The 25,000-nt window shown below is 39.3% G+C and overlaps 1 protein-coding gene across 8 annotated transcripts in view; it reads left to right on the top strand.

The window, feature by feature from the left end:
* The window catches only part of pou2f2a (POU class 2 homeobox 2a), a 228,820-nt gene that overhangs the window by 4,556 nt on the left and 199,264 nt on the right, over positions 1-25,000 (top strand). For 5 of the 8 annotated variants that reach the window (XM_062047392.1, XM_062047393.1, XM_062047389.1 and 2 more), the window contains exons 3-4: positions 6,508-6,628; positions 8,364-8,431. The gene's annotated coding sequence lies outside the window, so the exon portion shown is untranslated. Of the gene's footprint in view, positions 1-5,990; positions 6,158-6,229; positions 6,278-6,507; positions 6,629-8,363; positions 8,432-19,180; positions 19,238-25,000 lie in introns of those variants that run through there. The other 3 variants (XM_062047386.1, XM_062047387.1, XM_062047388.1) reach the window with 3 other exon arrangements.

The raw sequence follows: 25,000 nt of genomic DNA, 5'->3' as shown, positions 1-25,000 counted from the left end.
CAGTCAAAAAAGTCCTCCCATTTTCCATATGTGTTGTATGGGGCAGCCTTTAAAGATTTCTTTATTAAATAAAAATTATATATTTTTCTATTTATTTTAGTTCCTTTTTGCCAACTAGAATTTCTTATTAGAGGTTTACAAACTAATAATTTAGTAGTTCCATAATTAATTATTTGTTTCCATCTTTTCCCAATTACTCCAGTTAGTTGATAAAATGAAAAGCTTGAGCAAGCATCACCATACATAGTTCTAAATTCATCATACTTCATAATTTTACCATTCTCATTGATAATATCATTGACAAAAATGATTCCTCTTTCAAATATTTCCATCTATTACAATATTAGAGTTCATCCATATTATCTGCTGCAAAATATCGTCTCTTTTTTCTGGCACATAAAATTGAAAACACCACCATGAGTGGATTGTTTCCTTTAGGAACCCCGCCATGTTTCCCAGCAGACTCTCTACATAAGAAAAATGGGAGGGGATCACTTGTAAAAAAGGATACAATTTCTTTTGATACAGTACATGTTTTTGGTCCAACAGGACATTTGTGTACCACTCAATGTTTAAATACATCTTTGGAACAATTGATGCTTTCAAAGACAGCCACATAGCTTCAAGGTCGAGAAGTTTCAGGCCCCATATTCATACTCTTTGTACAAAACCTTTCTTTTAATCTTTTCTGGTTTGCCGTTCCAGACAAAATCGAAGACCCTCCGCTCATAAATCTTAAAAAAGTTTTGTGATGGAGCTGGTAATGACAAAAACAACTAAATAAATTGAGGAATAATTAACAAGTTGGCAATAGACATTTTACCATACAAGGTTAAGGATTTCCCTTTCCATAATTGCATAATTTTGTCCAGCTTTCTTAGTCGATTATCATAATTTACTGGGCCTAGATCTTCCAGATTTTCTGGGACAACAACACCAAGTATGTTAACTGGTCCATCTGTCCACAAAACAGGCACTTTGCATTCCATTCGAAAGGACATTCCCTTTAGATTTCCGATCCTTAACATTTTACATTTATCATAATTAAGCTTAAGGCCAGATTGCTGTGAAAATATGTCCAAAAGATTAAAAAGGTTCCGCAAACAATGAGGAAAAATCTTATCTTTGTGAATCAGCCTTTTCTGACATGAACTTCATCAAGAACAAACACAGAACACGCCTCACTGATGCACATCTGCAAGACTCACTCAGAGTTGCAGTGTCAAGTTACACACCAGAGTACAACACACTAGTTAACAGCATGCAATGCCAGGCTTCCTACTAACTGACAAAGAAACAGATAACAGATTTGGTGTCCAGTTCAAAGTGTGACATGATTTAAAAATTTGAGAGTTTACTTTTGTATTTTACATGAGTTATTATTTGTACAAACATGGTGCAAAGTAATTCATGATTTGTTAAAAAATGTTAGTGGCTAGCTAGTTAAAATGGGATATTGTGATTTCACAAGACTGTCTTAGAAGTGATCATTTGAAAATGTTCAATTTGAAAAATGTGCACTTGGAGAAAATATAAAAATAAAGTGTTGCATGTTAATATTTATCTGTTTCTATATATATTTATTGTGAGAAATCATTAAGATGATCAGTGTTTCCACAAAGATAAATATCATTAATTATTAATAATAACAGAGTTAAAGGTAAATTGAGCAAATTGGCTATTTCTGGCAATTTATTTAAGTGTGTATCAAACTGGTAGCCCTTCGCATTAATCAGCACCCAAGAAGTAGCTCTTGGTTTCAAAAAGGTTGGTGACCCCTGCCCTAAGAGATGGCCAAGGTCTTGCCCAGAACAGTACAGACTTGTATCATCAGCAAAGAGAATACAGTTGAGTTTTTTAAAGATTTTACAGATATCATTAATGTACAATAAAAACAATTTTGGTCCCAATACAGAACCTTGGGGTACTCCATGTGTTATAATCTTTTTATCTGAATCTACATTATTCATATGCACATACTGTTCTCTGCCACCAAGATAACTTTTCAACCAATCATGAGCAAGACCTCTAAAACCATACCTCTGCATTTTGTATAAAAGCAATGTATGATCGATGGTGTCAAAGGCCTTGCTCAGGTCAATAAAAACGCCAACAACAAACTCCCTCTTATCAATTGCAGTGGTTACCTCCTCAACTAGTTCCATCACTGCCATCGAAGAGGACCTGTTTGGTCGAAAGCCGTATTGGTGTTCACTTAGCAAGTGATGCTTGTCAATAAAACTGTCTAATCTTGACACAAATAATTTTTCAAGGATTTTTGAAAATTGTGAGAGTATAGAAATAGGCCTATAGTTGGTGAACTGATGCTTATCTCCACTTTTGAAGATGGGAATAACTTTTGCCGTGTTCATTTTCTTTGGGAAAACACCTTTTATAAAAGAAATATTACATACATAAGTGAAGGGAACAGCTATAAAATCAACAATTTCCCTGATCAGAGAAAAGTCCAAGTCACAGCAGTCTGTTGACTTCTTGTTTTCTTGAGAATTTACAATTTCTGTAATTTCACTTTCATGGACGGGGGAAATAAAAAACGATTCTAAGTTGCTTTGAATGGTATGTTCATTAAATTTGACACTGTTTTCGGGTTGTACAATTTCATTTGCTAAATTAGGTCCAACATTCACAAAGAAAGTGTTAAAAGCATCCGTTATTTCCTTAGAGTCATTTATAGTTTGATTATTTTCTATGAAATATATATATACACACACACACATTTATATATATAAATACACACATATATATATATATATATATATATATATATATATATATATATATATATATATATATATATATATATATATATATATATATATATATATATATATATATATATATATATATATATATATATATATATACACACACACATATGTGTGTATTTATTTATAAATATATATAATATTTATATATATGTACAGTATATATATATATATATATATATATATATATATATATATATATATACAGTATATATATATATATATATATATATATATATATACACACACACACATATGTATTATGCAATTTTATTGTCAGAATGTCATAGTGGTGCATTTTTAAAATGTCCGTCCTTTATTTGCTCATTACAGTAATATTTAAAGTCCCATCCGGGTGTATTTTGAAAGGAAATTTACCAACGAGGGTTTCCTCACTCATCCTCGCACTGACCTGATCACTGACCGAATAACAACCCATGCTGCCTTTCAGGTAACCATCCGCCGTTAAGATACTGCAGCATGTCGGGACAAAATAAATTGTTTGATTAATCACGATTAATGCGATACTTTTTATTTTTATTTTTTTATATTAACCACACCAGTTAACATTGTCTGCCATTATTTATGATCATATTGTATTATGTTGTATTGTAATCGTTGATATTAACAGTCAATTTAAAGGTTCAGGGAACTTTACTGTCATGTATCCCAATGAATACTATAAATAACAATTTCAATAGAATAGATTATAAATAAAAAAAATAGAATAGATGTAAATTGATCTATGGACTATTGATTTAAATCTTTATTCTTTTTCTTTTACTGTAACCTGTATATGATAAACACAGGATGAGGTGAACAAACTAGCTGTGCTTCTTCCTACTCCTTTTCAGATATGTTGAATTGTGTAATTTTTTTATATGTGATGTATCCATGTTTGAAATAAACTAAATCATCTGAATTTTATAATGTTTTTTGCAGGTGTACCCTATTGTTTTAATGATAGATTTTATTGACATTTAAAAGTTTCCAAAATGCAAATATTTCCTTGCGCCTAATTAAAAAATGTTGAAGCCCAGCCTAATCACAGGGTACTCAATCGATCACAGACTCATTTTTTAATCCTCAGAAACTAAATGCTTGTATTCTTATTATTTAAATGTGCTGGTATCATGCGGTGTAAGTATAATTGCTGCTGACTGAACAATTCATTCAAAGTGAAGCTAACGAGCTTATTGATCTGCAGATCGATGACAACACTCTTTAATAGCTAATGATGACAAATCAATTAAAAGGCCGAAGGGGGAGGGCCACAGGGGTTATAATTCTGCTGGTGATGTCATTCTTTTTTCATTACCTGTGTTTCACCTGAATGCAGATAGCGCACCTTCTTGGGGAAAAAAAAATATTTTGTCTATTTTTTTTTTTTTTTAAACTGCATTTTTATTGTAGTAAAAAAAGCAACCTTTAATTGCTTACATGGTGTCATATTTATGTTTTAACAAAAACAATTCCTTTTTCTGTGACATTTTTCATTTGTAATACAAAAAGAAATAGACGATTATCAATTAACAAAAACAATGAATATATATCTATTAAGTCTTTTTTTTACCCCTAAAATTGCACCACATGATCAAATAATCATGATATTTTATTTTCTGAGTATAACCAACAAAATAAATGCACATTTGTATATGACTATTATATTTAATTTGAATGAAAACATACAGACACGGCCTATAACACACAGAACTGAAATACATGCAAAATGATGAAAATACAATTTTCAAGTAAAGGCCTACAATAAAGTATTAATATTAATTGTGTTTATAATCAAAACAATAGATGAAAAAGAAGCATGCAGGCCAAAATGTTGCGTCTGCAGCGCTGACATGATGAGTGTCTTTTAATTAGAGCCGATTGCTTTTGGCCATCACTTTTTTGTGGCATCTGACACCGACCCCCGGGTCAAAGGTCAGCTGGCCGCTCTGCTGTTACCACTTCTCATCTCAAGCCCCGCCCACGCCGTCCCCAAAACCCTCTTAAGCCCCCCGGGGATGACCAGGTGAACCCTTTTTTAATCACACCCTGCTAAGGAAAAGTAGACTCTTTCATACTTGGTGTGTGGTTGCCTGGCAACGACATCTTTACCACACACAAATATTATACCGCAAATTGTGGTATGATGCAATACCACGTAAAAACAGGGCCAGTATTACCGACACTTTTTCATGATCGGTAAATGATTTTGGCTTGAACACAGATTTTAGGCCAATAATCAACTTGTAAAAAATGTTGACAATTTAAAAAATACCATAGTATGATATATAAAATAAAAATAATACACATATTCCCTTTCATTAATACAATTGTTCAATTACATACAATTGTTTAATCCTTTGATCTTTTTTAAATTACCCCCAAGTTTCTTATGTCCAAAAACGAATAGTTTGTGAACAATAGGAAAATACTGTATATAGACATAACAATAACAAAAGGGACAAGCGGTAGAAAATGGATGGATGGCTGGAAGAACAAACACACACGCACATTTTTTAAAAATACACAAAAGAGAATTGAAAAATATCATTTTGTAACGCAAGTATCGATCCAACACTGGCACTGCCTCTGTGACTATTTCATCGATATTTGGAAGGTGTGGATCAGAAAATAATTGAACTTTTGGAAATTTGGTGGAAATTATCCTGAAATATTGACTGTAATTTTATTTTTGTTGTTGTAAATAATCTCCATGCTTTGACAGCGACATCACTAGTTTCAATTTCCCCTCACCTAAATAAAAAAAACAACCTTTGTAGCACAGACGCATTTTAACAACACGGAAAAAATTAGTAAGAATAAAAAATATCTACTGATGTATGTATATATATCTAGATATATAAAGTACAAATAAAACTAAAATAAAAAATTATATATATATATATATATATATATATATATATATATATATATATATATATATATATATATATATATATATATATATATATATATATATATATATAAATTACGTTGTTTTTTTTAACTTTTAGTAATTTTCTCGTCCAGTCACCAGTCGGATGGGCAATTGTTGATGCTGAATGTGCATTAAAAAGAAACCGGCGCCCAAACGAACGGCTCGCAACTAAGAATCGCTTCTCGTCGTTCACTCAAACGAGCCGTTCAAAAGACTCGACTCGTTCGGTAACGTCCCATCTCTATTGTACGCACGACACCATGGACGCCGTTAGCTAGCTTAACTGTTTTGTCTACGGTCAAAAAAGTTACACATTTTGCGCCCCCAAAACTGTCTAGACAACTTCTTTGGTGTTTTGAGAACACAAAACAAAGCTGAGGTTAGCTGTGGAAAACGAAACTAAATCGAAATGAGAAGGTTCGTCGCAGCTAATGTAAGTATGTTTAAATGTCAGTTAAAGCTAGGGTTTAAATGGTGCGTTCCAGTTGTACTGAGAAGTCGGAATTTCCGGCCTCCTAGCCGGAAGTTTTGACTGGAACGGTCGGGAAAAGACGTAAGTGTAAAAAAAAAAGAAGTAATTTTCCTCTCAAGAATGAGATAGTGTTTTTAAAAACATCTTATATGACATGAACGCATGTGTACAGTAAGGAGTTTATCATTCCCAGTGATCACTGTGTGTTTGTGTGTACAAACACATTTTACACTTGTGATTGTGTTTGCTTGTTGTTGGTGTGTGAAGCTGCATGCAGGTTGTTTAATAGCATCTCCTCCGTGGCTAATAAGGATCAGGAGTGTCCTCCGGCTGATAAGAGACAAGCTCTCCTGCTGATGCTGATGCTGATGCTGCGCCCTCCATCCTCATCACCACTGTGGTCCCCAGCAACCAAAAAATCAAATAACAGCTGTAAGTATTATGTTTTTATTTTTTTGTTGCACAATCACAAAAGAAACACCTCCATTGTCGTTACTGTAAATGTTATATTTAAAAGTAGAAGAAGAAAAAAAACCTCATTCATCCCCGACAATAATGTCCATGTTTGACTTGTGTCCATGGATGAATAACAGAGCAGGGAAACTACACTAACTCCTCCTGGATTGATTTCCAATAATCTGACCGTCGTCTTGTCTGACGCTGGTGATGTTGGCCGCCCCCCGCCCGCCCCTACTCACATCGTGTCCCAGTATTAGTGGCGGTCGCCGTGGCGATAATAGCAGCTAATGAGATATTAACCCCCGAATAATGAAGAAGCAGGACGTGATGAGTTTGAGGGCTGCCGACGGCAATCGATTGCTTCTGCCTTGATCAATATTGTTGCACGGCGGTAACAAAGCGGCTTGACCTCGTCGCCTTCAAAGCGAGCGGGTAAATCCAATTTCTTACGCACACACACAAAACAGTCGACACACACACACACACACAAAATGGTTTGTGTTGTCCAGCTGGTTTAAATGTGAGCAAGAAGTCGTGCCCCTATAAGGTCGAAGGTCGGCGTCATCCCAGACGTCTGACTAGCTCTACTAAGGGTTGACCTTTTGGGTCGTGTGTGTTTTGGGGATCAGGCATCAGAAATATAGCAAAGGCCAGATGGAGGAATTGATGTGAAGGCAAAATGACTGTTGCACTCATTTGTATTTATTAAAAAAACAACAGTGATTCTCAAAAAAATAGGCTAACATTTAATTTTTTTTTATCATAATTTTGTCCTCTGTCCGTTTATCTTTTCATGTCTGGCTGGCCAAGTGTCACATGACCTATTACCTGCCCCAAACACACACACTCTATCAGGAAATACTCTACTCCTTTAAACACAAGCGATACAAACTGTCATCTAAAATCAGTGTTGTTGTTTTTTTAAAAGAGATAATTAAATGAATATTAATCATTATCAATATTTCATTTTATTTAATATTTAACTCAAATGTAATTGATAAAGCATGTGTGTGTGTGTGTGTGTGTGTGTGTGTGTGTGTGTATATATATATAGAGAGAGATGTGTGTGTGTGTATATATATATATATATATATATATATATATATATATATATATATTTATATATATATATATATATATATATATATATATATATATATTATGTGTGTACATATTACACTATTATATTATATATATATTATATATTATAAACACTATTAATTTTCCTGAGGGAACTCTCCTGAAGGAATCAATAAAGTACTATCTATCTATATATGTTTTTTTTAAAAAGAGATACATAAATTAATATTAATCATTATCAATATCGAATTTTGATGTTGTAAAATGTTATATTTGATTTCTAGCATAAACATATGACACGTTTACCAAAGTTGATATGGAAAAAAAAAAATCATCTTTTTAAACATTTAGATTTATTTGTATCCACTGTTGAATGTAATTGTTCATACTTATTATAATTTACTTTAAAAAAAACGCATTTTAATTTTGCAAATTGAATTTTAAATTGTAGTATAACGTCTTGAGAATATTTTCACATTTGAAAGACGTAGTAAGTCACAACAAAAACATGTCGTTTTTTTCTTCAATCTACCTATCTCACAAATCACATCACAAAGAGCAGGTGTTATGATAAAAATGCTTTTTGATGTGGTTGAAATAAAAAGTTGTATTTTGTGTGTGATTGCAGCCAGCAAATAGCCTCCTCCCGTCCGTATGTGTCCTCACACATGTGGTCCCTCAGGTTGAAAGATGAAGGTGAGTGAGAGGTGGAGGAAGGAAGGAAGGAGGGAGGGAATGAGGGAGGATGAAAGCGGGTTGGAAATCCGTCTGGCCGAGCACTTGTTTCCTCCCCTTTTAGCCCCCGAAACATTCTTTGCCTGCTTGCGGCTCTCCTTCACCCCTTAATCTCTCACTACTCCGCTGCATATGTTTCCTAATCCGGCCTGTGTGGGAGGCACGCCGGCCCCCCCGCCCGCCTCCGTACGCCCCCCTCCGTCGCCTTTCTTTGCCCGGCACTAACCCGCCGTGTTGCATCACTCCTCTTACTGATGGAGCCGCAATACTCGCGTTTTTTTATTCTTCTTCCTTCTTATTTTATTGCACAAAAATATATTTTGGAGTGTAATAATCGGTAAAACAATTGTTTGATTATTATTATTACGTGTAACGATATGTGCATTTGAAATCACGCTTATTGTGACCAAAAATATCACGGTTATTACGGCATTGTTAAATGTGCTCAAAGTATTTATACACACACTATAAATCTTACAACCAGGTTTTATTTAAGTTTTTATTTAAGAACATAACACAGTAATCCCTCCATTGGCGCTGTTAATTGGTTCCAGACATGAACGTGATTAATTAATTTCCGCAAATTAGGAATCATTAATTATTATTCAAATGAGCATAAAATAACTTCTTAACCGCCTTCTAAATAAAATTTTCAACTTTATGAGGGCCCTCTAGACGTGAAATAACACCCTTTAGTCACCTTTTACACTATTTTATTCCAATATAGTAATGATGCCCGAGGTTGACCAATCAGTGGCCACGATACACACTCACATACACAGCGTGATCTGATTGGCCAATACTCCTGAAGTATTATTTTTTGTTCATTTAGCTTGTTTTATGCCTATAAATGCTTAGTCGAGGTCATAAATATTGTTGAATATGTATCCGAGATGTGGTGAACCCGCATCTGGGAGGGACGACTATCTAATTTGACAACAAAAATATTTTTTTGATTGAAGGCCAAAAGAGAACTTCTATACTTTTATACTTTTATACTCATCGTGTTTTAATTTCATGTTTGGTGGTTTTCTTTAAAAAAAAAAAAAGTGCAGTAAAAATTAAATTGATAAAGCATATGTATGTGTATATATGTATGTGTGTGTGTGTGTGTGTGTATATATATATATATATATATATATATATATATATATATATATATATATATATATATTAGGGCTGCAACTAACGATTAATTTGATAATCGATTAATCTGTTGATTATTACCTCGATTAATAATCGGATAAAAGAGACAAACTACATTTCTATCCTATCCAGTATTTTATTGGAAAAATACAGCATACTGGCACCATACTTATTTTGATTATTGTTTCTCAGCTGTTTGTAAATGTTGCAGTTTATAAATAAAGGTTTATTAAAAAAAAAAAAATTTAATAAAAATTTTTGTTTTATAAAAAAAAAACTCTGCGCATAGCATAGATCCAACGAATCGATGACTAAATTAATCGGCAACTATTTTAATAATCGATTTTAATCGATTTAATCGATTAGTTGTTGCAGCCCTAATATATATATGTACCTGTGTATATATATAATTGGAAGATACATAGTTTTTTATTTATGGTATCGGGATTCTGTCAGCTCTAATTATTTGAGTTTTTAAGTATGTTTAATGTCTTCCGTTTTAATTTGTGAAGGTTTTAAAATGGTCCACGTCCGGTTTATGTGGCGTCAAAAGGGTTCACTTCCTGTTGTAGACACCTACGTGTCATATACCTTTGTGTATAGATCGATCACTCTGTTCTAAGAGAGCACAGATGTGAGTTTTGCCACGCTTTATCATTGACATTGTTAATTGTTACATCCCTATTTTGTCCACATGGTCACAATTGGCGCATCTTCATTGTTGTTTTTTGCATCCTTTCTCAGGTGATTTTGTTCTTGTCCCTTATTTCAGCTGTTCTTGAAACACACACACACACACACACACAAACACACACACACACACACACGTACACAGTCTTTTTGTCCCTTGCTTTGCTTCATTACTGAATGGAGTTCCTGGAGGCTTTTGTGTAGCGTTGTATAGGCACATGCCAAGTCAAGTTATTTCACAGGAGCTTCAATGGAATTACCCCCCAGCGCCCCGAAATAATCTCCATTTGCTCGCCGCCTCCCCTCGACCACACCAACAATTTGTGCCACACAAAAGCAGAACATATTTTAAATCAGCTTGTAAGTCTTTATATCTTTTAATATATGTTTTTCGGTTACCATTGCTTTTTAGCACGGCATGGTTGAGTCTTTGAAAAAACACGCATGCCAAGGTCGAGTTGTCGCCGGTCAAGGCCTCAAAACGGTGCTGGGGGTCAAAGGTCAGACCAGCAGCGGCATTTTATTCAATGCTGCTGCTCTGCCGACGCAATGACAAACAAAACGACCTGAGCTTTTTTTATGTCCAAGCAAAGACTCTGTCAGGGTCGGATGCTATTGAAAAAAAAACTAAGTGATGTATTTATCATCTTCACCAGGAGGGTAGGTGATCGCCAGAGTGTGTCTGTCTGTCCGTCCGTTAGTTAGTTAGGAAAATACCTCAAAAAGTTATGAGCTGATTTTGTTCAATTAAATGTAACAAATAAACTGGTTGTTAGCCTTAAGAAGCAGGAAGTTATCTGCATCGGTGTCGACATGAAAGAAAGGATATTGTGTATCTCTAGAAAAATATGTTAGTACTAGGGGTGCTCAAAAATGTTTTGTATTTATTCGAATTCTAAATCAATACATAATTTCGTTAATGTTGTATATTTATATATATATTTATATTTATATATATATATATATATATATATATATATATATATATATATATATATATATATATATATATATATACTATACTATACTATACTATACTAGATAAATATGTATATATATATATACTATACTATACTAGATAAATATGTATATATATATATATATACCGGTATATGTGTATATATATATGTAGGTGTGTGTATGAGTATGTATGTGTGTGTATATATATATATACATATATATATATATATATATATATATATATATATATATATATATATATATATATATATATATATTCACGACCGTTCAAAAGTTTGGGGTCACATTGAAATGTCCTTATTTTTGAAGGAAAAGCACTATACTTTTCAATGAAGATAACTTTAAACTAGTCTTAACTTTAAAGAAATACACTCTATACATTGCTAATGTGCAGTTTGTTTCTAGAACGAGAACGGGCTCATAGTGATGTTACTAGTAGTTGACTGGGAGGTGTTTATTTTTAATTTGGGGAGAGTCTGCTGCCTGATGCTCACCTGCTAACCCCACCGCAGAAGCACTGACTCCATGCGCTCTGAATACGCACTGCTGATTGGCTGTTACCGCTATTGTTGTAACCAATCAGATGGTTGTGTGGGTGGGACAATGCTGGGTGCTGTGTAGGAGACAGAGGCAGAAAGCAGAGCAGCTTGTTAAGACTTTAGGTTAGGCAGCTACTTCATATGTTCGTGTGGAAACTCGTTCGGTACACCACCGAACCGGAACCCCCGTACCGAAACGGTTCAATACAAATACACGTACCGTTACACCCCTAATATAAATATATATATATATATATATATATATATATATATATATATATATATATATATATATATATATATATATATATATATATATATAGTATGTGTATATATATATATATATATTTATGTATACAGTATGTGTATATGTGTATGTATACCCGTCCTGGGTATGACGTTAAACTACAACCGCAGGCTGTAGAGAGGTAGCACCTTACCTCAGCAAGGGTCTCTAGCTAAGGAAATATCCCTACTGATAGTCCTGGTCCTCCTGCATGCCTTTATGGCACTTCCTGTAGTGCCTGGCCTAGCCAGCACACTGGGATAGAAGACTGGTTCTCGGCTGATTGCGTGGAACAAACCCTCAGAGGTTCAACGGGCTGAATGGCGACACTAACAAGCTCTGTGGAGCGCTACGGGCTGGATGTGTTATGCTATAATGTGTCCAGGCCATCCACTGCACCTGGATCCATCTCCAGCCGTCTCGACTCCGTCTTGCCGCTGGATACAGGTGGACTCGGGCGAGAGAGTGAGGTCCACGCGGCGCAACCCACCCTCACTTAAATCCAATGCACCGCGCAAGTCATGACTTCACACACACACAACCCCCGCAATCTCCCCCATCCCCACCCAAGTCCTCCGGCGTCGGGCACGTGGCCAAGTGGCAGGTGTGGACTTCACTGGAAGCCATAGTCACAAACTCGCATGCAGGCGGCTCGGGCCATAGGCGCTGTCCAATGACTGAGGCAGCACTGGACTTCGGCAGCCCCCCGAGCGACTAGGCAGCCATCTTTAGGTATGCACTGCCTACCTCCTGGCATGAGGAACGGGCTAGAAAAAGTGCCCCAAAAATTGCCTGCCTCACCTTTTCCTGGCCAGCTAGCCGCAGCTGGCAGGTGTCCCATTACCAGCGGTAAGAAACAAGGAAACAAGGGTGCTGGTTAGCGCCTTGTATGGCAGCTCCCGCTATCAGTGTGTGAATGTGTGTGTGAATGGGTAAATGTGGAAATACTGTCAAAGCGCTTTGAGTACCTTGAAGGTAGAAAAGCGCTATACAAGTAGAAAGAAAGAAAAGAAAGAAAAAGGTGACACCGATCACCCTTGGCGCATGGAATGTGCGCACACTTCTTGATAGGGCTGGTGACCTATCAAGACTAAGAGGAGAACTGCCCTGATCGCCAGAGAGCTGGACCGGTACGGCATCCAGATCGCTGCTCTCAGCGAGACACGTCTAGCTGGAGAGGGACAGTTGACAGAGACTGGTGCTGGCTATACATTCTTATGGATAGGCCGCACTGAAGCAGAGCGGCATGAGGCAGGAGTTGGCTTTGCCATTAAATCCAACTTGGTCAGTAAGCTGGCTGCACTTCCCAAAGGCGTCAGTGACCGCCTGATGACACTGCGCCTGCCTCTTCCAGGAAAACACTCTGCCACGCTCATGAGTGCCTATGCCCCCACAATGACGAACCCAGACGATGTGAAGGAGAGGTTCTATGAAGACTTGAACGCTACCATCGAGGCAGTGCCCAGGGCAGATAAGCTCATCGTCCTCGGTGATTTCAATGCCAGGTTTTGATCACAAGTCATGGGAAGGAGTCCTCAGCAAAAATGGCATGGGCAGCTGTAACAGTAATGGCACCCTTCTGCTGGAGATCTGTGCGGCACATGAGCTCTTGATCATTAACTCAGTTTTTAGCCTCCCAAAGCGCAACAGGACCTCATGGATGCATCCCCGCTCAAGACACTGGCACCTACCTGACTATGTCATCGTGAGGCAATGGATGTCAGGATTACAAAGGCGATGTGCGGTGCAGAGTGCTGGACTGACCGGAGGCTCCTTGTGTCTAAGCTGAACATCAAGATCCATCCTCCCAGAAGGCCTCAAGGTTCCAAACTTCCGAAGCGCTTGAACGTTTCCAGGCTCACCAATGCCTCTGTCAAGCAATCCCTGACTGAAGAGCTCACTAGCAAACTGCAGGACCTGAAACCCTCTGGGAACCTCGAGGAGGACTGGGCTGCGTTCAGAGACACCGTCTACACTGCTGCTCTCAATGCAGTAGGACCTACAGCCCGCTGGCAACAGGACTGGTTTTATGAGAACGATGATCACATCAGAGATCTTCTCCAGGAGAAACATCGTCTGCACAAAGCCCACCTCAGGGATCCAACATCCTCTCGAAAACAGTCTGCCCTCGAGAACAACAAAGCAACCGTCCAGCGAGAGCTGCGTCGGATGCAGGACGACTGGCCCTGCCGAAAATCTGAAGAGATCCAGTCCTATGCAGACCAGAATGACAGCAAGAAGTACTACAGCACCCTCAAGGCCATCTACGGGCCCACAACATCAGGATCTCACCCTCTCCTCAGTGCTGATGGCAGCACACTGGTCACAGACAGAGAGAAGATCCTTGAGCGCTGGGCTGAGCACTTCCACGGTGTTCTCAACCACTCCTCAGCCATTAATGACGAGCCATTGCCCGCCTCCCTCAAGTCCCAGTCAACACCTCCCTTGACGAACCACCAACGGAAGCTGAGGTCATCAAAGCCATCAGAGGATTTCCAAATGGCAAATCACCTGGTGCTGATGCAATTCCAGCAGAAATATACACAGCTGGTGGTCCACCTCTGACCAAACAACCGGTAGACTTACTCTGCACCATGTGGAACCAAGGGAAGCTGCCACATGAGTTCAAATCACATCGTCAAATCACATCGTTCAATGCACATCGTCCATCTATACAAACGCGAGGGCAACAGGCAGGACTGCAACAACCACCGCGGCATTGCTCTGCTGTTTGTAGCAGGAAAGATCCTGGCCAGAATTCTGCTAAACAGCCTGACGGAACATCTCGAACACGAAGACCTCCTACCGGAGAGCCAATACAGATTCAGGCAGGGTCGTGGTACAGTCGACATGATTTTCGCTGCTCGCCAACTCCAAGAGAAGTGCGGAGAACAGAACGTCACTCTATACTCCACCTTTGTAGATCTGACGAAGGCCTTCGACACTGTCAGCCGAGAGGGCCTCTGGAAGATCATGGCCAAGTTTGGCTGCTCTAACATCTTCATAAACATGTTCCGTGAATGCCATGATGGAATGCAGGCACAAGTCCAGGATAATGGCGCATCATCTGAGCCTTTCCATGTGGAAAACAGAGTCAAACAAGGCTGTGTTCTGGCACCCACTCTGTTCAGCATGATGTTCTCAGCCATGCTGACAGATGCTTTCCGGTCTGGGGACATGGGGATAGACCTGCGCTACCGCACTGATGGCAAGCTGTTCAATCTGCGAAGACTGCAGGCCAAGACCAAAGTACAGACCACCAAGGTTCGCAACTTTCTCTTTGCGGACGACTGTACCTTGAATGCTTCCAACGAGCTGGAAATGCAACTGAGCATGAACAACTTCGCCATAGTATGCTCAGACTTTGGACTCACCATAAGTACAAAGAAAACAGAGGTGATGCATCAACCTGCTCCTGGAGCCCCGTACACTGAGCCCCTTATCAGAAGACTGTAATGCTGCTGAAAAGTTTGTCTACCTGGGTAGCACCTTGTCACGCGTGGGCAACATCGACGAGGAGGTCATGCATAGGGTAGCGCATGGAAGTGCTGCATTCGGCCGACTCCGCAGTTCTGTCTGGGAGCGCAGAGGGCTTAGCCTACGGACCAAACTTAAGGTCGACCGTGCTGTTTTCCGACCCGCCCTGCTGTATGCCTGTGAGACCTGGACTGTATACAGCCGGCTTGCTAAACAGCTTAACGCCTTCCACATGAGATCCCTCAGGAGGCTGCTCAACATCAGCTGGCAGGACAAGATCCCAGACACTGAGGTCCTCCATAGGGCTGAGATGGAGAGCATCTGTGCCATCCTCAAGTGTTCCCAGCCGAGATGGGCTAGCCATGTCTGCCGCATGTCAGACGAACGCCTACCAAAAATGCTCCTGTACGGTGAACTGCACCATGGAAAGCGCTCACGCGGCTGACAGCAGAAATGCTTCAAGGACACCCTAAAGGCCAGTCTCAAGGGCTGTGGTCTGGACCCAGAGACCTGGGAAGCCGATGCGCAATATCGTTCCAACTGGCGCTCTGCAGTCTGGCGTGGTGTAGCAGACTTCAAGGAAAAATGTATCCATGAAGCCCAACAGAAGCGACAGCTCCGCAAGACCAGAGATAGTTCCTCCCTCTCAGCCAGCCACCCCCTGGCCATAACCTGCCCTCACTGCAGCCGGTCATTCCGCGCAAGGTTTGGCCTCATCAGCCATCTTCACACACACAAGTCAACGTGAAGTCACCTGGTCATTTTTGAAAACGAAGGATGAACATATGTGTATGTATGTATATATTGTGACGTGATAGCGGGAGAAGAAGACGACAGAGAGACGATGACGTCGTTCAGCTGTCAGCGTGTTGACAGTTTGGTGTGTAAGTGAGATGTGTAATTAAACCAAAGAGATGTAGTGTGACTAAATGTGAGACTTATCTGAGCGTGGTTGCCAGAGGGTGTTGAAGGTGCGTGTTGAGATCCAGGCGGAAGTCCAAATAAGGGCAAGGCAGGCTCGAGTGTTGGAGGACAGGCGGATAGTCGAGGACAGGAGCGTGGCGTCGTAGTCACTTGGCAGGCGTGAGGTCGAAATCCAGGAAGGCAAGGGGGGATCCACACGGAGGTCCAAGGTGACAAGACACACAGCTTGACGACGGGGAGCTGGAGAACGACACAACACAAGAGACGATGAGCACGACGGGGAGGAAGCACAGGGAGAGAGAATGCACATGTAGGTGAGCGAGAGACGTGTGGGCTTACTGTACTGGGTACGAGAAGCTACGTTCTGGCGTCGGATCTCAGGTTGCGTTGGCTTTTGAAGGCAGATCGCTCATCACGGGCAGGTGTGTAGATTACGGATTGGCTGCAGGCGCGAGGAGGTGCGCCCGCAGCGGATAGAGAGCGTCTGTGGGCGTGGCCCGTGGTGCGCTTGTCAGGACGCACAGCAGCAAGAGAAGCAGCAGGAGTGTGTGTCAGAAAAATTGTATTTAAATTATCAAAAAACTTTCCATTGTGAGTTTCCATTGAACAGACAAGAAGCTGTCTTTGTGGCACCAAGCCAAACGCTCGGAAGATTCCGCTGTGTACGATGGAATCAGACGGGAGGGGTCATCCATTGTCCTCCAAAAACCTGCCAAAGCTGAATCTACGACAAGCCCAAGCCCGAGGGATCTTCTTCTTTTGTCTTCTATTGTGACCGAAAACAAGGACTGTTTACATACTACCCAATCCTGTTGAGAAATGTGTTGTTGCGTAAACATTGAACATCTAAATAAAAGAGAGGACGAAAAGCTTCTTCGTCAGAGCGTGGTGCAAGACTGTACAGAGAAGTACAGTGGCCATGTCTCTCCTCAATTGAGTCCAAATTTAATTCTGTCTCTGTTTAATTCTTTGTCTCTTGTCTGTTTTAATAGATGTCAACAGGGTGTGAACCTAACAGTGTGACCCATAACATATATGTATATTTATATACTGTATGTATGTATGTATGTATATATGCATACATTTATATACATATATGCATATATATTTATGTGTATTAGAGCTGCAGCTATCGAATATTTTAGTAATCGAGTATTCTATCGAATATCCCGATCGATTAATCGAGTAATCAAATAAATCATATTTTTGCTTAATTAAGGTGTAATTATACATGTTAAGATGTGCCCTCAATTTTTGCGTTTGGCCTAATTGTCTTTTATTTCCTAAACGCCCGTTTTCATTATTGAAGGCTGACACGCACAGCTAAAATGCGTCCGTGGTTGATTGTGCCAATTTGTGTGTGCTAATAAAAACAGGTGTGCTCACAGCTTTATGTGCTGTGTGGTGTGACCGCATAAACAAAGTTCTTGTCTCTTGTGCGTATTTGATGATTATTATATGGTGCCGTTTAAACGTTGGTTTCTCCACGCAAATCCGCTGAACTGTTTTCAACCTGCCAACAATACATAAACAATATAAAAAGACAAACCACTTAATCATGACAACAGTTTAACATTTCAGGAATGCAATACAGTTTACTGCATTCATTGCATGCAAAATAGTAATCAATGTTAATTTTGCCATCATAACATGTTTGAGATGAAAACAAATGTATAGAAAATTTGTTCAAAATTATATTCGCTGAGAAAGTTAAATTAAAAATATATTCTTAGTATTAAAAATAAATAAAACAATATGAACAGTTTTCATTATATCAAACATAAGAAGTGGATTAGGTAGTGCCTTTATTACTGCATTTGAAATGTGCAACTTCATATTCAGAACCAATATGGCTGACAGGAACTTGGCACAAGTCATACCACTGTGAACAAGGACTTGAAGCGCTTACATTCTACAGAGACTATAGTGAGTGCAAGTGCAAGCTATCCAAGTAGCATGTAGTTGCATGACTTGAATAACCCGAATAACTTTGCACGACGACTTTGGCGTGGTTACTAATGAAAGGCTAATTGAACATGACAGCTCGGATAGCATTGTTAGTTTTCAACACCTTTTGGCGGCATTTGATGACTTCGCGGGAGTGAGAGAACACATCCTGGAGAAGTGAAAACCCTTTCTGGTGACTACCTCTTGAAGCTCATCGAGAGAATGCCAAGAGTGTGCAAAGCAGTAATTGGAGCAAAGGGTGGCTATTTTGAAGAAACTATAATATAAAACATGTTTTCAGTTAATTCACCTTTTACATAACGGTAACTCCACATGTTTCCATTCATAGTTTTGATGCTTTCAGTGACAATCTACAATGTAAATAGTCATGAAAATAAAGAAAACACATTGAATGAGGAGAAGGTGTAACCAAACTTTTGGCTTGTACTGTATGTATGTAAGTGAGGGAGTGAGAAGAAAGGGGGGTCTGGTTCACACTTCAATACAGTAGGTGGCGGTAATGCACTTTTAACATTAAGTGCCCCGCCATTTAACATAAAGCGGCAGCAGCATCATGCATGAACATCATACAAACTCAAACATAATAAAACAATCACTTACTGTACAATGTCTGCCCTCACTGAGATGCCGACTGACGGGATGTGTATATCTTCCCTTAATCATTTTTTCCTTGTCTTTCTCACCATCTACTGGTCTAAGTTGGATGTCAAAGTTGACCAACTTCTGGGTGTATCTCCTCATCCTTCTACTATCCAGGTGAGAGGCATGATTTATCATCTAGAATTAACTTCCCCAGCTCAGTGCAACAGCTCAATACGTAAATATAACGGCAAGTTAGCTTTCTGTGATCACAGCGCGGCTAAAATAGTCAGCGTTAAAGCTTATAATAACAATATCACTAAAACTTGGTTAATATTCAGGTCACAATGTATATAGGTCACAAGTAAATAGAGTATTGTTGACGGTTTTTGGATGTTTTTTTTAGAGGGCTTGAGGTGCGCAATAGAGTACTTTTATTAGTTGCATTGTTCCTGCCTTGTACTCGCCATATTTTACAACTTAGAATGCATAAAAATAGTATTCTTACATAAGGATTGTGAACGAGTGCAGTTCCCCTTTAACCACAGTCGCCAAAGCGACGCAGTTTACCCTCGCTTCCTGCGTCTCCGGGCCTTTTTTCAGCACGTGCGCTCGTCAATACGTGCGTCTCCGTGTCAGCGCCAAGTGTCATATCGATAGGTTAATAGGCGGCGTGTCAGATTCACTAACTCTCTGATTAGTTGACACTCCACTAATCCACACACTATCCTGAGTTATTGGCCCGACCCATTGATTTCCAGCCCGCCAGCCTCGCCGCCAGGAAACCGCGGGGGTCGTAAGCGAGCCTGCCGCTATCGATTGGCCAACAAACCCGGCGCAGTCACACACACACACACACACACAAACCCAACGCAAAACTGCGCGTCATGTTTATTATTATTTATAAATATAATATAAGTTAGAATAGGTTTGGATAAAAGGGCTGATTGTCAGAAGCCCGGACTGAGGCGTGTGCAAGAGCGTCACCATGATAACCCTAACCTAAATGTCGACCGCTGGATTAAAGTGGAAACTCTTCCGTTGTCACGTTGAAAGAAGGCGGTCGCCGTGTAAGTAGAGGGAGGGGGTGGCGTTTTACGGTGGTTAAACATTTTTCTTCCTTCTTAATTGTTTTTACTCGGGCCATCGGCATCCCGATTAGGCGCCATTGATTTCCCTCCGCTAAGTTCATTGATTTCTACATTCCTCATTGATCCCTGCTTCTAAATCTGACCACACACGTTCAGTGTCTACTCCTGCAGTGTGTGTGTGTGTGTGTGTGCGTTTGTGCACGTGTGTGTTTGTGAGTGTGGGCCGCATAGAAAAAAAATGAAAGAATATTTTTTTCGTGTTTACCTTTGATATTTTGTTAGTTGTTGTAAGTTAATACTGCTTTTATTTTAAAGTTGACTTTGCACTGAACAGGAAGTCGGTGTGTGCAGGTTTCAATAGACTTAAGTCGCTGCTGAGTGACAATGATCAAGTTAACAATATTGCAGCTTAGGGTTGTGCGACATATACGATATAAATGATATCAATTTGGCCAATGATAACGATTTGGATACTATCATCATATTTTGAAAATGCATGTCGACAGGAACTTTGTCAATACAATGTAGCATCCTCGCTAGCGAGTAACTAATCCTCACCTTCATGGCCGCAAATAAAGTAAGTTTCTTACAAGTACCGTTATCACTGGAAGATGGGGAATAGCTAAACATGCTACACTATACACTAAAAAAAGATTTCAATAAGCCATGGTAAGTGCTAAACGGGAGCGCTTGAATGTAAACAAAGATGGGCAATTTATACCGTATTTTTCGGACTATAAGGCGCACTTAAAATCCGATGATTTTTTTCAAAAATCGACAGTGCTCCTTTTAACCCGGTGCGCTTTATGTACGTATTATTTCTGGTTGTGCTTACAGACTGAAAAGCAATATTATTTGATACATGGTGTAATGATACATGTGACCAGTAGATGTCAGTCACATATGCAAGTGTGGACTGCAAGTTGATGCCTGTTCAATAAATGACGCTAGCAAGTACCCGTAAGCAAGCAAGCCCAAAACATGGATGTAGATTACACACAGTGCTCAAAAATCTGTAATTTGTTAGTTGCTGTTGTAGAATGTAAGTTAATACTGCTTTTATTTTAAAGTCTACTTTGCACTGAACAGGAAGTCTGTGTGTGCAGGTTTTAATACACTTATGTCGCTGCTTAGTGACAATGATCAAGTTAACAATATTGCAGCTTAGGGTTGTGCGACATATACGATATAAATGATGTCAATTTGGCCAAAGATAGAGATTTTGATACTATCATCATATTGTGTAAATGCATGTGTTCTGCAAATTTGACAAGAACAAGCGAAGGACTTTGTCAATGCAATGTAGCATCCTCGCTAGCGACTAACTAATCCTCACCTTCATGGCCGCAAATAAAGTAAGTTTCTTACAAGTATCGTTATCACTGGAAGATGGGGAATAGCTAAACATGCTACACTATACACTAAAAAGATTTCACTAAGCCATGGTAACGGCTAAGCGAGAGCTCTTGAATGTAAACAGGGATGGGCGATTGATACAAATATTGACAGTATCAATACCATATTTTTCGGACTATAAGGCGCACTTAAAATCCTTTGATTTTCTCAAAAATCTACAGTGCGCCTGTGGAAGTTGCGTCCTCGCAGTCCCACTGTCAGACACGGCACAGGGCCAAACGTGCAGGTTTTAACAAGGTTTTTAATAATAATGTTTTTAACAAAAGTTTTCTCTCCAGTAGAACGTGACTTTTCAGTCACGTCCGTATCCTCTCTCCTTTCCTGCTCCCGGCCGCTTACTGTTAAAGACAACAGATGATTAGATTAACACGTACCACCTGTGAAATCTAATCACCTGCCAGCTGTGTCTCGCCGTCAGCACTGCCACGCCCCCGTCTGATGGTGCTCTGTCCTCAGCACCATGGACAGAGGCCACATCTCCCTCCACAGCGCCTTTTAACCCGGTACGCATTATTTCTGGTTGTGCTTACAGACTGCAAAGCGATATTAATTTGATACATGGTGTAATGATAGCTGTGACCAGTAGATGTCAGTCACATATGCAAGTGTGGACTGCAAGTTGATGCATGTTCAATAAAGTAAGTTAAAGTAAGTAAGTTAGTATGACTTTCGTAAGCTACGAAGCTGCACCGCTTGATGGGGCGCGGAGCCTTACGGCTACCGTATACGTACGGTGCTTCAACATACGGGTATTATGGTGTGTGTAAAGGACCCCAAAATGGCACCTATTAGGAGATGTATTATTTGGTGTTTTGTTTCGCAATATTATGAAAAAGCAAATTTTCTTGCCTTCTTACCTGCTGATGTGTATTTGCGATCTGCATAAGTCCTGAAAATTTGCGCACGTCCATCAATGTAAACCACGCTGTAGTCAATAAACTCCTTTTTTTCCCTCCATCCTTTGTTTGTGGGGCATTCATCCATTGCTTTTTCCATTTCTAATATAAAGTAGCGTACAGTTCTAACTAGATAATATCGGCAGTCCGATATTATCGACCGATAAATGCTTTAAAATGTAATATCGGAAATTATCGGTATCAGTTTCAAAATCATCGGTAGCGGTTTCAAAAAGTACAATTTAGGACTTTTTTAAAACGCCGCCGTGTACACGGACATAGGGAGAAGTACAGAGCGCCAATAAACCTTAAAAGCACTGCCTTTGCGCGCCGGCCAAGTCACATAATATCTACGGCTTTTCACACACATAAGTGAATGCAATCCATACTTGGTCAACAGCCATACAGGTCACACTGAGGGTGGACGTATAAACAACATTAACACTGTTACAAATATGCGCCACACTGTGAACCCACACCAAACAAGAATGACAAACACATTTCGGGAGAACATCCGCACCGCAACACAACATAAACACAACAGAACAAATACCCAGAACCCCTTGCAGCACTAACTCTCCCGGGATGCTACAATATACACCCCCCGCTACCCCCTACCCCCACCCACCTCAACCCCGCCCACCGCAACCTCCTCATGCTCTCTCAGGGAGAGCATGTCCCAAATTCCAAGCTGCTGTTTTGAGGCATGTTAAAAAAAATAATGCACTTTGTGACTTCAATAATAAATATGGCAGTGCCATGTTGGCATTTTTTTCCATAACTTGAGTTGGAAAACCTTGTTACATTGTTTAATGCATCCAGAGGGGCATCACAACAAAATTAGGCATACTAATGAGTTAATTCCACGACTGTATATATCGGTATCGGTTGATATCGGTAATTAAGAGTTGTACAATATCGGAATATCGGATATCAGCAAAAAAGCCATTATCAGACATCTCTAGTTCTAACTTGTAACGGTCAGTAGATTTGCTATGGAAGCGCTAAAAACTGCCGGTAAAACAAATGGAGACAGGAAGAAGACGCTGTCGAAGTAGAGGCACGTAAATAAGACCGCCCTCAAAACTGCGCATCCTGAAGAGACGGTCAGAAAGCAACTTGAAGATGGTCTGTAAAACATAATTTATGCACCATTTTGACCAAGGAACCACCATTACATGTTACGTAGACCACAAGGAAATGTTTAAATGTAGAAGAAAAAAATCATATTGTGACTTCTTTAATGCGCACTATAATCCGGTGCGCTTTTTGTATTAAAATAGACAATAAGCCATGCTAACTACTAAGCTAGAGCTCTTAAAGGTAGTGCAACCAATGGTTAAAAAAATGTGGTATATAGTTGATACTACAGTGATTAGATCAATGTTTTTTATTATAACAAAAGCGTTTTTTTATTGTTTGTTATTGTTTACAACCTTAAATTCCTGGACACAGGAGGACATTAAGGGAAAAATCTAAAACGTTAAATAAGCGCCAATAGTAGTTTTTGCTTATGTTGTTATTTTGCACTGTTGACTTTATTTTGTCCAACATATTGTATTTAATAAAAGGGAATGAGGAAATTATTAAAATATTGAATTGTTATTTTTACACTGCCATCTTGTGTTTTTCTCTGATTATAATTGTGATCAAAAATGTCATCATTCAATGATATTGAAAATTTGAAATATCAGCATTGGTATGACCAATGTTCCCTCTAATTTTTCATGTGTGTTAGCAAACGCCAAAACTCCCTGAGCATTCAGTGGAGCCCATGTGAGCAACATCAGACGTGCACACTGTGGCTACACCAGCAGCACACCTGTCCCAAACCTGACTACATAACAAGTTCCATCTCCATCCATCCATCCATTTTCCACCGCTTGTCCCTTTCGGGGTAGCTGGAGCCTATCTCAGCTGCATTCGGGCGGAAGGCGGGTTACACCCTGGACAAGTCCCCACCTCATCGTAGGGCCAACACAGATAGACAGACAACATTCTCTTATTATTATAATCAAATGACAGCAGTCATTTCCATTTCTAATATAAGTGTTAAGGCCCACTTACAATGACAATAACAAAATATTGTTTTTCATGAACTGTGTACTTGTATTGTTTGTCTGGGTGGAGGTCCTGCTTTGGAAATATTGTGTACCCCTTTCAGACATTGCATTTAGTTCCCATTAAAACATTCACATGTTGCACAATGAGATGTAAGCAGTGGATCATGTGTACATTCCTGCAACTTCCTGTTTGTAAAAAATATATTTTTATTAGTATTTATTTAATATACTAACAGCATTTCATGATTAATATTTATAAATTAAGATTCCTCATAAATGACACTAGAATAAGCACACATTTGATTGGTAAATCATAGTGTAACGACCTGGAATGACACTTTATGTGTGGTGTTGGAGCTGTCCGACTTTTTGTGTGGCTGTAAACGCATCACTGGCTAAGTGCCATATGTGCATGTGTTGACGCAAGTGAGAAAGAGCGAGCGGCTGCTGTTGATATAACTAAGTTCCTTTTGG

Source organism: Entelurus aequoreus, linkage group LG05 (assembly GCF_033978785.1).
Source record: "Entelurus aequoreus isolate RoL-2023_Sb linkage group LG05, RoL_Eaeq_v1.1, whole genome shotgun sequence".
Taxonomy (NCBI): Eukaryota; Metazoa; Chordata; class Actinopteri; order Syngnathiformes; family Syngnathidae; genus Entelurus; species Entelurus aequoreus.
Note: the sequence above shows the minus strand (reverse complement) of the source record. Positions and strands in the feature narration are given on the sequence as shown.